We start from the raw sequence: 12,260 nt of genomic DNA on the forward strand, positions 1-12,260 counted from the left end.
ACCCTCCCGCTGGACGGACGTTCTGCTGACATTAGCATGTGTGTACATGCTGTCGGCAGACTGTTTCTGACAGATCCGCTGAGCATGCTACTGTCGGAAGAACGTCCGCCCAGCGGGAGGGTCTGACGGACCCGTCGTTTGCTACAGTATGGCGTGTGTACGCGCCTTAAACTGAACTGAATTTGACAAGCTGCCCACAAGCTCTTTTGCATAGATAATAACTCTTTTAAATCTTGCTGTACTGGAAAACAGAAAGGGACTTTAAAGGGACTCCGAGCTCATCTAAAAAATAAAAGTTGTACTCACCCGGGGCTTTTTCCAGCCCAGTGTTGGTCGGAAGGTCCCACGACGGCGTCCTGGCTCCTCTCCTACTCCCTGCTCCGGAATGGCTGACCGGCCGCAGCCAGGGCGACACTCGACCGAGTGTCGGGCTGCTCCTTCCGCGTATGACGCGGCTGACGTCACACGCCGGCCGCCTCGCGTCAGCACGGCGGCCGGCGTGGCAGTACCGCGCATGCTCGCTTTAATCGCGCATGCGCAGTACCTTCACGCCGGCCGCCGTGATGACGCGAGGTGGCCGATGTGTGACGTCAGCCGCGTCATACGCGGAAGGAGCAGCCCGACACTCGGCCGAGTGTCGCCCGGGCTGCGGCCGGTCAGCCATTCCGGAGCGGGGAGTAGGAGAGGAGCCAGGACGCCGTCGTGGGACCTCCCGACCAGCACTGGGCTGGAAAAATCCCCGGGTGAGTACAACTTTTATTTTTTAGATGAGCTCGGAGTCCCTTTAATGCTGGAAAACCTATGTGCAGGATAACCATCACAACATCCTCCATAAAGGCATCAGACGACTCTTAAGGTGCCCATACACTCGTCAGATTGGCAGCAGATAAATAAGAAATGCATCTGATGATCTATCTGATGCGTTTTTAGAACATTTTTTACCAGGATAGAATTCCAATAGATTTCAGTTTGAAATCTATTGAAATTTGATCTGATGGCATTTTTTTGCCATCAGATTTCCATTAAGGCCAATGCAAACTGATAAGCAATCTCATCAGATCGACCTAAATTTTCCACCCAGCCAGTTCGATGGAAATCCATCGAAATCGATCGAAATCGGCCATCGATTGGTCGATTGGCCAACCGATTTGCAAACGATCAATCGATCGATTGATCGGGATCGATCGGTCGGCCAGAAAATCGGCTGAGTGTATGGGCCCCTTTACTCTTCACCATAGGACATTGACCGGAACCCACATTCTGCATTTCTGTAAACGTTTGGTAAGAACTAGGCCAAGAACAGGGGCGTAGCAATAGGGGGTGCTGAGGTAGCCACCGCATCGGGGCCCTTGGGCCAGAGGGGCCCCGAAGGGCCCTCCCTCAACTACAGTATTAGCTCTCTCTTGGTCCTGTGCTGGTAATAATCACTTCTAGAGATACTTTGAATAGTAGTGATCACTAACAAACTGTTCCCCATCCCCTTCTTGCACCTCTGACACTGTGGTTGTCCTTGGCAGGTTTTGGTGTGCCGTATCAATTGTTATGTATAGAGTGCTTGGGGGGCCCCATTGTAAAACTTGCATCGGGGCCCATAGCTCCTTAGCTACGCCGCTGGCCAAGAACCATTGTTCTAGTTTCCAAAATGGGAAAGAATATTTCTTTAAAATTTTCTCCAGCAGTTAGTGATGACCATGATCTCTCTTGAATTTCCCCTAGTTTTCACAATTACGATTCTTATTGTAATGGCAATTTTATGGATAAACTACATTTTGCACGTTACATTCATGGGAAGTTCTAATGTACTTTTGCCTAATTTCACGGTAAGCCAATATGGTCTTTTTTCTTTTACCAAAGTTTTCGCACAGCTGAGAATATTTGCAAAAATATGTGAACACAATAAAACATTTTCTCAAAGTGGATTGCAGTCTGTGGGCACAAGAAAACATATTTTCAATACATTTCTAATTTTTGTGTTTTAATGTGCACCTCATAAAAATTAATTATGGGAAAACTTCAGGCAGGAAAAAAGGGGAGTCGGCACTACAGCTCTCTCTGCGTGCAGGAGGGAGATGGCAGGGAACACAGCCTTCTTGTCCTTTGGTGCAGACAGCGTGCTCAGGCTTAAATATATACAAGAGATGCACAGTTAAAGACAGAGTGGATAAGTCGGCAATTGCTGTAAACATCCATTTATTCCAAAAGGGTGGTGACACATCATATCAATACAGTGTATCAAAGGACATACCATGTACAAAGGCTGTGCGGTGGTGGTGGGTGCTGGGCCAGGGGAGCCTTACGCCGTTTCGCGCTAGATACGCGCTTCTACGGAGGCTGTGAGCTGTGTGCTGGTTGGCCGGGCTAATATAAGCTATCTTGTGGCATACAGTGGGCTTCCACTGTCTAGAACCGCCCATCGTATTCCCTTCTTGCCAATCACGTACTGGAGCGCATCTGCGCTCCAGCTCCAACTAGAGGAACATGTGTATCTAGCGCGAAACGGCTGTAAGGCTCCCCTGGCCCAGCACCCACCACCACCGCACGGCCTTTGTACATGGTATGTCTACCTTTGATACACTGTATTGATATGATGTGTCACCACCCTTTGGAATAAATGGAAGTTTACAGCAAGTGCCGACTTATCCACTCTGTCTTTAACTAAAAATTAATTATGTTTTCATGAAATTACGACTCTTTATAAGACTAGCTGACGCTCAGTGATGAGCACAAATTTAAAATAATCGTAATTTTGCATCGTAATTCTGATGCGAAATTGGGGGAAAAAAATAATTTATTTAGTCTGTAAACCTAATCAAGAACCGTGATTTTGCAATTATAATTATAATAAATTTTTGCGTTATATCATGCCAAATATTGTAGTTAATGGCAAAGCCCCCATACATACTATTGTCACCAAAATTTCTGTGTATGTTAAAGTGAACTAGAGACGAAGCACCCTCATGTATTTTGCCATATATATCAGTGGGAATATTAGAGAAAACATCTACCCTGCTCTCTGTTTTATCCTTCACTGCTCAGCCTGCCTGTTAACTACCCTGATAAAATCCCTGACTGAGCATCCAGTCTGGCTTTGCTCAGGAATCATAACCGAGTCTGTCTTCTCTGATGTCTTTTCAAGTCCAAGCCTGCCCCCTTCTGGCTCTGCTGTAATTACTCGGCTATAAGGATTCCTGAGCAAAGCCAGACTGAATGCTCAGTCGTGGATTTTATCAGGGCTGATAACAAGCAGACTTCACTTCACCAAGCAGGCTTCACTTTAAGGAAGGTTGTAGGAACAAGACAAAAAAAAACCTTGTAGTTTTTGAGAAAATCAAATTTAAAAAATGCAAAGGAAAACATTTTTTTTTTTAAAATTTCTGAGCTTAAAAACCATTTTTCCTTTGCATTTTTACAATCTTTTTGAATTTTTTTTTTTTTTTGGCTTCCTTCTGTTCTCCTTAAACTCCTGAGCGTTACGCCGCTCAGGAGGTTTTGTTACTTTTTGCCGAATTTTTTTTTATAAATGTCCCAAATGTGTGTAAATCCTCTAGCTAGCACTAGGCTAGCTAGAAGAAGTCTCCGGCACCCTTTGATTGCCACTGCTCCCCCGTTTATACGTCACCCAGCCTGGATCCAGCGATCGGTGCAGCCTCCCCGGACAGCTCGCTGGATCCAGGGGGGTAATGCATAAACCACGGGGATCCAGGGGTGCTCGACACTCTTACTAGCTAGTCTAGTGCTAGCTAGAGGATTTACACACATTTGGGACAATTATTTATTTAAGGGGGATTCCTGGGGCCACAGAGTGATATATAATGAGGTTAAGAAACGTAGCAATTTTGGTGATATCATGTACAGGGGCTTTGGTATTAAAGTGGACCTGAACTCTTGTAATTGTAAACTTGTAATTTGATCTCTTTAGCTGTGTCAGCTGACTGCCATGGCAGAGAATTAATTGGTAAACACAGGATGTTAACAATATGTCTGCTTCCATGAAAGTAAGAAGTAGACACACTGCAGATTTATTTGAGGTGTCCGCTGTAACAAAGAAATGTTTTTTGTTTAAAGGTTATTATGCTGTTGCTTATCTTTTAGAGCAGAGATAAAGGTCTGAGTTTAGGTCCGCTTTAACCGGTAAAGTTCACAAGAAATTACATGAAAATTACACACATTACTCAAAAATTACGCAAAATTATGAATGGACTATATGAAATCAATTGAATGTCCAAATCGTAATAACGTATAGCCAATATTTCGAAAATGTAGGCAAAGTTTTCGTGTAATCGTAATTAGCAGACTGCGATCATCACTAACGCTGCCGCCTTGTCTATGTCCTTATTTCACCTTAATCATTTACTGCTGCCCTCATTAGCTTACATGAGCACATTTAAGGGTTCCTTTTAAGAATTACATTAACATGCACATATTTCATATATAACATTCAACATGTCAAAGCAAGCTGCTTATGAGATGAACTAGACATCAGAAACACCCAGTTGTCCTCATGTCAACTGTGCATTTGCCAAGTGCCAGAGGAAAATGAAACGTTTCTTTACCAGTAGCTTAACAGCTTAGTTGCACATTTAACTGGTCGTTACACTCCATGTGACGGGAACAGCTTAAAGTGTAACTAGGGCATAAAATAAAAAATCAATTATTCATTTTTATCTCGTAAACAAGTAATAAGGATGCTAACCAGGCAATCCAAAAGTTAAAAATCACTCTTTTCTTGTTGATAAATGATCATTCCCCAGTTTACATGACTCGTTTTTGGTACATCTGCCACATGAGGGAAGTTGCAGGGCATGCTGTGTTGTCTTTTTTTGCTTCTTTATTTCCCCTCATACTTAACTAATGCAGCCTGATTGGCTGAAGTGAAGCCTCTTTCCCTCCTGTTTTCCCCTCTCACACCTCTGTTCCTCTCTGATTGGATAATATTTGTCATGCTGAAACAATGCTCTTTCTATTGCAGTGTCTGAAGACTGGGAGGAGGGCGGGCAATGCATACACAATCAGGCAGAGGAGAGTAAGGGAGGAAATTACATCAGGATTTGCTTCAAGATACAGACACAGTTAAAATGGAGAATCCTAAGAAGTATTTTCTCTTTTTTTACTATAGAAAAATCATTTAAGTCCAAATGTGGACAGTGCAATACATATGTTATGTAAGTAGAGCAAGTATTTATCTACATACAGTATATGGTTTTTTTTCTGAGATAGTATGGCTGACAGCTTCTCTTTAACCATGAAATGACTGAAAGCAGTTTTAATTTCAAAAACTATTTTTATTCAAGTGAATGGGAACCACTTTAAAAAAAATGAACCAGATACTTACCTAAGGAGAGGGAAGGTTGTGGGTCATATAGAGCCTTCCCGCTCTTCTCATGATCCTTGCATTTTAGCGCTGACTTCCCCGGTACCAGTATTCAACCAAATACTGTCTTCGGTTTAGTGGAACGCAGCGTGACCAAGCGTCCTGTCGGACGTGAAATGGCCGTCGCCGATCCCACCTCAACCTGAGGCACCCACTTTCACCACCGCCAGTGGTGCTCAGCTAATTTCCGTGATCACGGAATAGCCATGATTTACACAGCACGTTTTCACTATTCGACTTCCGAATCCATGATCGATTCTGTATCACGGAAATCGGCCATGGAAATTGCAAATATTTGGGAATTCGGTTACGGTCGTGATCTCGGTGGAAATTCATGACTTGGTCGTGATTGGGTGGAAATGGGCAGAATTGACATCCCTGTGCCAATCAGAGGCCCCCAGCCAGGCCCTAGCAACCAGTCATAGGAGGGGAGGCTCTGCCCTCCCTTCCTGTATATAAAGTGGGGGCCATTTTCAGAGCTCCATCCTTGCTAGACTCTGTGGCACTGAGAGGATCATCTCCAGGCCATATTGTATATCAGAGTGGTTTCAGTGCTTACATTGCCCTTATACTGTAACTGATACTTGTATTCAGCTAGCTAGCCAGTGAGTGATTACTTAAAGAGAAACTCCGACCAAGAATTGAACTTTATCCCAATCAGTAGCTGATACCCCCTTTTACATGAGAAATCTACTCCTTTTCACAAACAGACCATCAGGGGGCGCTGTATGGTTGATATTGTGGTGAAACCCCTCCCACAAAGAAATTCTGAGTACGTACTCTTGGCAGTTTCCTGTCTGTGAACCCTGTTGCATTGTGGGAAATAGCTGTTTACAGCTGTTTCAAACTGCCAAAACAGCAAGCAGCAGCTACATTACTTGCCAGCAGTAAAAATGTCACCATGTAATAAATGTCAGAATATAAATCAGGGATTTAAAATATTTTGCAATGGGCAAATACTGACTAAATCATTTATACATAATTATTGTAAAAATGAAGCACTTTTTTTTATTACATTATTTTCACTGGAGTTTCTCTTTAAGTTAGTTGTAGTCAGTGTAGTTGTCAGTGAGAGAGTGTACTGATTGATGTGCTTAGTGCAGGTAGGCAGGTTCAACTTCACACTGATTCTACTGCTCTATTACTGTATACTTGTTAGCCAGCCAGTGATCAACTTCAGTTAGTTGCAGTCACTGCCACAGTTGTTCAGTCACTAAGTTTAGTGACATTGTACTTTGCTACTAGCGTGCAGCCGGTTAGTTAGCTGTGCGCATAGTGCAGGCAGACCATAGCGCTGTCCACTGATTTTCGTGTTCTATTTTACTGTATTCAGTATTTTGTGTGTTTTTTCTTTTATATATATATTCTGTCTGTCCCCAGGCCCACACACACAAATTGACTGTAAAAAGCAGCACACTTTCTCCACCTCAAAATTTTGTGCAGGGGTCTTGGGTGTGGCAGGAGAGGGCGTGTCATTGCCTCCGTCACTTCTGGGACAGGTCCACGGCCAGGGAGAAGGTGCTCAGCTGTAGGGGGTGCAGCAGAGAGGCGTCCATCAGCAGCACAGCCTGTGCCGAGTCAGTTGACACCGGTGTCGCCCATTTTCAGCACCTTGGGTTGCCATGTAGTCATTCAGGTGATAGACTCACAGGCATTGATGGACATGATGATGGATGAGCAGCCCATCATTACTTTATCCCAGACCTCTGCTGTGAGCAGCACTCCCAGCAGCAGCAACCCCATGCTTGCTGTGACATCCACCCACGGATGGATGTAATTTTTTGGGCAGCATTATCATGCTGTGGTACCACCAGTGAGGTGCCATGGTCATTATATGCTTCCGCACTGAAAGCTTTAGTCCTCATCCTGCTGCCGCTGATGTTCTATTTCACTACTAAAGTCTGTGTTCCTGCCGCCAGAGGCCACGGACAACTCTGCTGCCATGTCATTGCTACTGCTGCAAGGAAAAAAAAACATTTACAAAAATCTTTTTGGGTGTTTTTGTGGCATCGGCCACTCATACTCCTCCAGTGGTACCATTGCCGCCAGGTGCCATTGGGACTCAACTTTACCTCTGTGATTGTTTAAAGTGTATTTCCCTGTTTAAAACCACTTGTTACCAATTAATAGCCACATTTAAAGTGTTGATTTAACTTTAAAATCCATTTTCTCAAAAAACCAAAAGTTCTTTTTTGAAATGGTTTTTTTTTGTTTAAGGTGTAGCCCCGTATCACCTTTATAATTTGGGGGATTGTAGCATGTATGGGGGCCTTGCTATTAGCTAAAATGCTTTTCCGTGATCATTTCCATGATCCTGGCTGTGAATTTCTGTGATTGCCTTATTCGCTGAAAAAATTTGGGTCGAATTTGTGAGTCCATTACAAATCCAGAAATTACTCAAGGAATTTCCGGATTTTTTTCAACCACGGCTGAATAGTCGAATCTGTGATTGGGGGGTATCCGAGCATTACTGACCACCGCCGCACAGTATGTACCAGCATGTACAAGGTATATGTACACTGATGTAACATCACTGTATTGATACAGCTTTCACCAGAAGCAATAAACAAAGCTGAGCACAGACGGATGGTGCACGTTGCTGCTTCTTTCTTTTGAAATCGTTGTACAGTTCTTCCTTCTATGTTTCTATGGAGCACACGTCTGCAACGTTTGGATTTCAAGAGGGTTTGCAGAAGCGGTGAGTGTATATTTGCCTGACCTAGTATCCACCCACATGATCTTCTATGAATAAAGGGGAGTGCCACACTGTTCTGCTTCTTATAATACAAGCAAATACTGCTTTCTGCCACCGAAAGAGGCTTGGAAAGTCTTCAGGAGACCGAGTGCTTCTGAAGATGGGCGGCTATATACTGCGCAAGCGCCCTCTCTCGCACGCTCAACAAACGCAGTATAGATCCACCCATCTTCGGAAGCACTCGGCTCCCTAAGACTTTCCAAGCCTCCTCCCACAGGGGATTCAAACGGGGGAGCCAGCGCTGCAATGGGGGCAACGTGAAAGGAATAGGAAGGCTCTATTGGACCCAGAACCTTCCCTTTCCTTAGTTTTTTTTTCAAATTACCATTAGCTTTCAAAGAAAAAGAAGATTAAACAGATTCCTCAGCACACCTTCCATAGAGTAAAAGCAGTCCTTTTTATGAAATCATCGTAGAAAAATAGCAAAATAGAACAGCGTGCAAAGATAAAGAAGAACTTGTGAAAATGCATCAAGTTGTTTCCGCAAGTGTAGTAAAAGTACTTGTAAAGGTGCCTATACGTTACTTGATATTACGATTCGATAATTTTATCAAATCAGAAGAGAATTGGTGCTGCAGCAAGGCCGCTCAATCGATCCTTTGATCAATTTACGTCCAGAACCACTCAAATGGATTGCTAAATCTCTGTTGCAAGGGCTCATTCGGTTGCATGGCGGTAACGGCATTCAATATCATGACAACCGACAGACCCCTGGCCGTTGTCCTCCCAAATGAGGAAGCCAGGGGTCATGACAGAGGAGAGGTGAGATTTTAACACGTAAAATGGGCATGGGGAGGAGTTGTTAGTATGGGGGGGGGGGGACACTTATACACTTGGGGGGCAGCCTGGCAGCGGCACTAGGACCATTACCAATTTATTGAAAATTGCTAGTGTGGGCAGGCAATAGACCCCTCCTTGATCAGATTCGACCAGAGAGAAATCTATCTAATGGTCAATCTCACCATACATTGAGTAATGTATAGCTACCTTAACTACTTTGGCCTCCTGGACGCACTAGCTACGCCCAGGAGGCCATGTGCGCGTCCACGCGCTCCTACGGCTGATCACGCGCGATCCCGGCCGCGGTTCATTAGCCTGGCAATCAGTGAATCGGGCTATAGTGCCCGATCACTGATTCCTCTCCCCCGCAGAAAAAGCGACAGCTTCTCTCAGAAGCTTCGCTTTTTCTGACTGTTGCGTCCCCCATGCGTTGTTACGCTTAGAGTGACGTCATGTAAACAAACGCATGGCCGCCATCTTGTGGCCAAAAAGTAAAACTACAACTAAAAATAAAAAAAATAAAACTCAACACACATTTACACTCTTAGACTACTGTTTACATCCCACCCTCCCAAAAAATACCCAAATAAAATGTTTAATATAAAAAAAAAATTACAATAAAAAAAACATGTAAATATTTACCTAAGGGTCTAAACTTTTTAAAAATCAATGTAAAGATGAAATATTTCTATATTTTTTTTATTTTAAACTTGTAAATAGTGATAGATGCAAAACGGCAAAAATGCACCTTTATTTCCAAATGAAATATTGTCGCGATACATTGTGATAGGGACATAATTTTAATGGTGTAATAACCGGGACATATGGGCAAATACAATACGTGAGTTTTAATTATGGAGGCATGTATTATTTTAAAACTATAATGACTGAAAACTGAGAAATAATGATTTTTTTCTGTTTTTTTCTTATTCTTCCTGTTAAAATGCATTTACAGTAAAGTGCCTCTTAGCAAAATGTACCACCCAAAGAAAGCCTAATTGGTGGCGGAAAAAACAAGATATAGATCAGTTCATTGTGATAAGTAGTGATAAAGTTATAGGCTAATGAATAGGAGGTGAAAATTGCTCGGATGCATAAAGTGAAAACGACTAAAGGCTGAAGTGGTTAAAGCAGGATTGTCAGCCACAAAATCAAATTTTATTTTCCCTCACTGCCTAGTGTTTATTATGCAGTCTACAGCCTGACCCTGCATTGCAAGCATTCCAATATAATCATACATGTTTCTGCTATATCTTGTCTTAGTCAGTCTAGCTCTATTCTGGTACATTGCTGGGGAGAGGACAGCTTGTTATCTCCCCTCCCACATTCCTGCCCCTCACTGATTGGCTGAGGGCAGTTCAGTGTGACAGGAGGCTGAGAAGGGAAATACACCACACCCCTCTGCAGAAGCTGCTGAAATACGATCTATGTTGTGCTCACATGTGTTTACAAAGCAAGCTACATATGATAGTGCAGTTTCTAGGAGAGAAAAATAGATTAAGGGAGGAAATTACATCAGGATTGGCTTCAGTCAGAGGCAGTAAAGATGGAAAATGCCTAAAACAGTTTTCTCTTTATTTACTATATAAAATTCACTGAAATCAAAATGTGGACAGTACAATACATGTGTTATGTAAGTAGAACACATACTTATCCACTGTACTTATAAATGTGTTTTTTTTTCCACCAAGGATAGTATGCTTGTCCCTGGTGCTTTAACAGTATCAGATGATGAGTATAATTTGCATTGGTGTCTGCAAATTTTACTACATAGTTACAGAACAGTTAGTCAAGCATATAAAATATGACATACATTTACTTTAGATATGTGATGTCTTCTATGAAATAGCATAGTTCATAGGCGGATGAGCTTTTTGTCCCTAGGCCTTCTCAAAGGACTAGAGGACATGATCTGCGCATGGAGGAAAAAAACGTTTTAGCCATTTATTTAGGAAAGGGTTCTTTACAGTAAGAGTGATTAAGATGTGGAATGCATTGCCACAGGAAGTCGTTATGGCAAACTCTATACCTGCATTTAAAGGGGGCTTAGTTGCTTTCCTTGCGTTGAAAGACATCCATGGCTACAATTACTAGGTTATGCCTAATGATGTTGATCCAGGGATTTTATCTGATTGCCATCCGGAGTCAGGAAGGAATTTTTCCCTTTTTGGGCTAATTGGACCATGCCTTGTGGGGTTTTTTTCGCCTTCCTCTGGATCAACAGGGGTATGTGGGGGACGGGCTGGAGTTGTACTTTGTACTGGTTGAACTCGATGGATGTATGTCTTTTTTTAACCAAAATAACTATGTAACTATAGTTGTGGTAGGACACTCCTGACACTGGTTTGCCACTATTGTGATGCAGTTTAACTTTTAGTTGCGTCTGCTACGGATTGTATTACTTTACGTTTGGCATGAGGAACCTTGTCAGATTTTAGCCTGAGAAGAAAAACTGTAAACTTAAAACAGTTTTAAAAAGGATCAATAGTGACATATTGTAGAATACAGTAAATTTTCCAGAATACCTAATTTTATGTTAATTATCCTAGTTTCAGCATAAAAAAAACACTTCCTATATCTGTGCATGAAATAGAGGCGCTATGAAAAAAGGGCGCAGGATATAGCCGAATTCCTTATTTTACAAAAATAGGTATAAAATATTGGCTTACAAATAAATGTAGTTTTAAATTATCACTTTGTTTAAAATTCATTTTTAACGACTGTTATTATTTCAGAGACACATAGTTTACGTTTAATCGTGTTTCAGTCTGACATTTAGCTGAAACCATCAATAACATGTTACCGTAAAAATACATGTAATGTATAAGTTAAATGGTACAAAGCATTAATCTTAATCATATATTTTCGTTTCAGAAAAATTTTAGTGACTGATTTTTTAAGTTTAATATAACACCTTTCCATCAATCAGATGGTATTTTAGTGTTACTGATTTAGGTGATTGAAAAAATAGAGGTAAAGTTTGTCTTATTACTACCTAATCTAATCCTACTCTCACACACAACCGTCCCTCTACCTATCCCTAACCCTTAGACTGCCTCGGTGGTGCCTAAACCTAAGATTTTCCTGGTGGTGCCTAACCCTAAGAACCCCCTGGTGGTGCCTAACCCTTAGGCCCGGTTCACACTTGCGGTTCTCTGCCAAACGGACCGGATGACCTGACCGGATCCGGACCGGATCCGGATCGGAACCGTACGGTTCTGATCCGGATCCGATCCGGATCCAGTCAGGTTGCATCAGGTGTTCATCAGGATGCGATCCGGATCCGTTTGGCAGAAGAGAGTAGAAATAAAATAAAAATGTTGGGGTCTGGGAGGTCAGCAGAAGGTGGACCTG

This window comes from Hyperolius riggenbachi, chromosome 12 (genome assembly GCF_040937935.1).
Source record: "Hyperolius riggenbachi isolate aHypRig1 chromosome 12, aHypRig1.pri, whole genome shotgun sequence".
In the NCBI taxonomy this organism is placed as follows: domain Eukaryota; kingdom Metazoa; phylum Chordata; class Amphibia; order Anura; family Hyperoliidae; genus Hyperolius; species Hyperolius riggenbachi.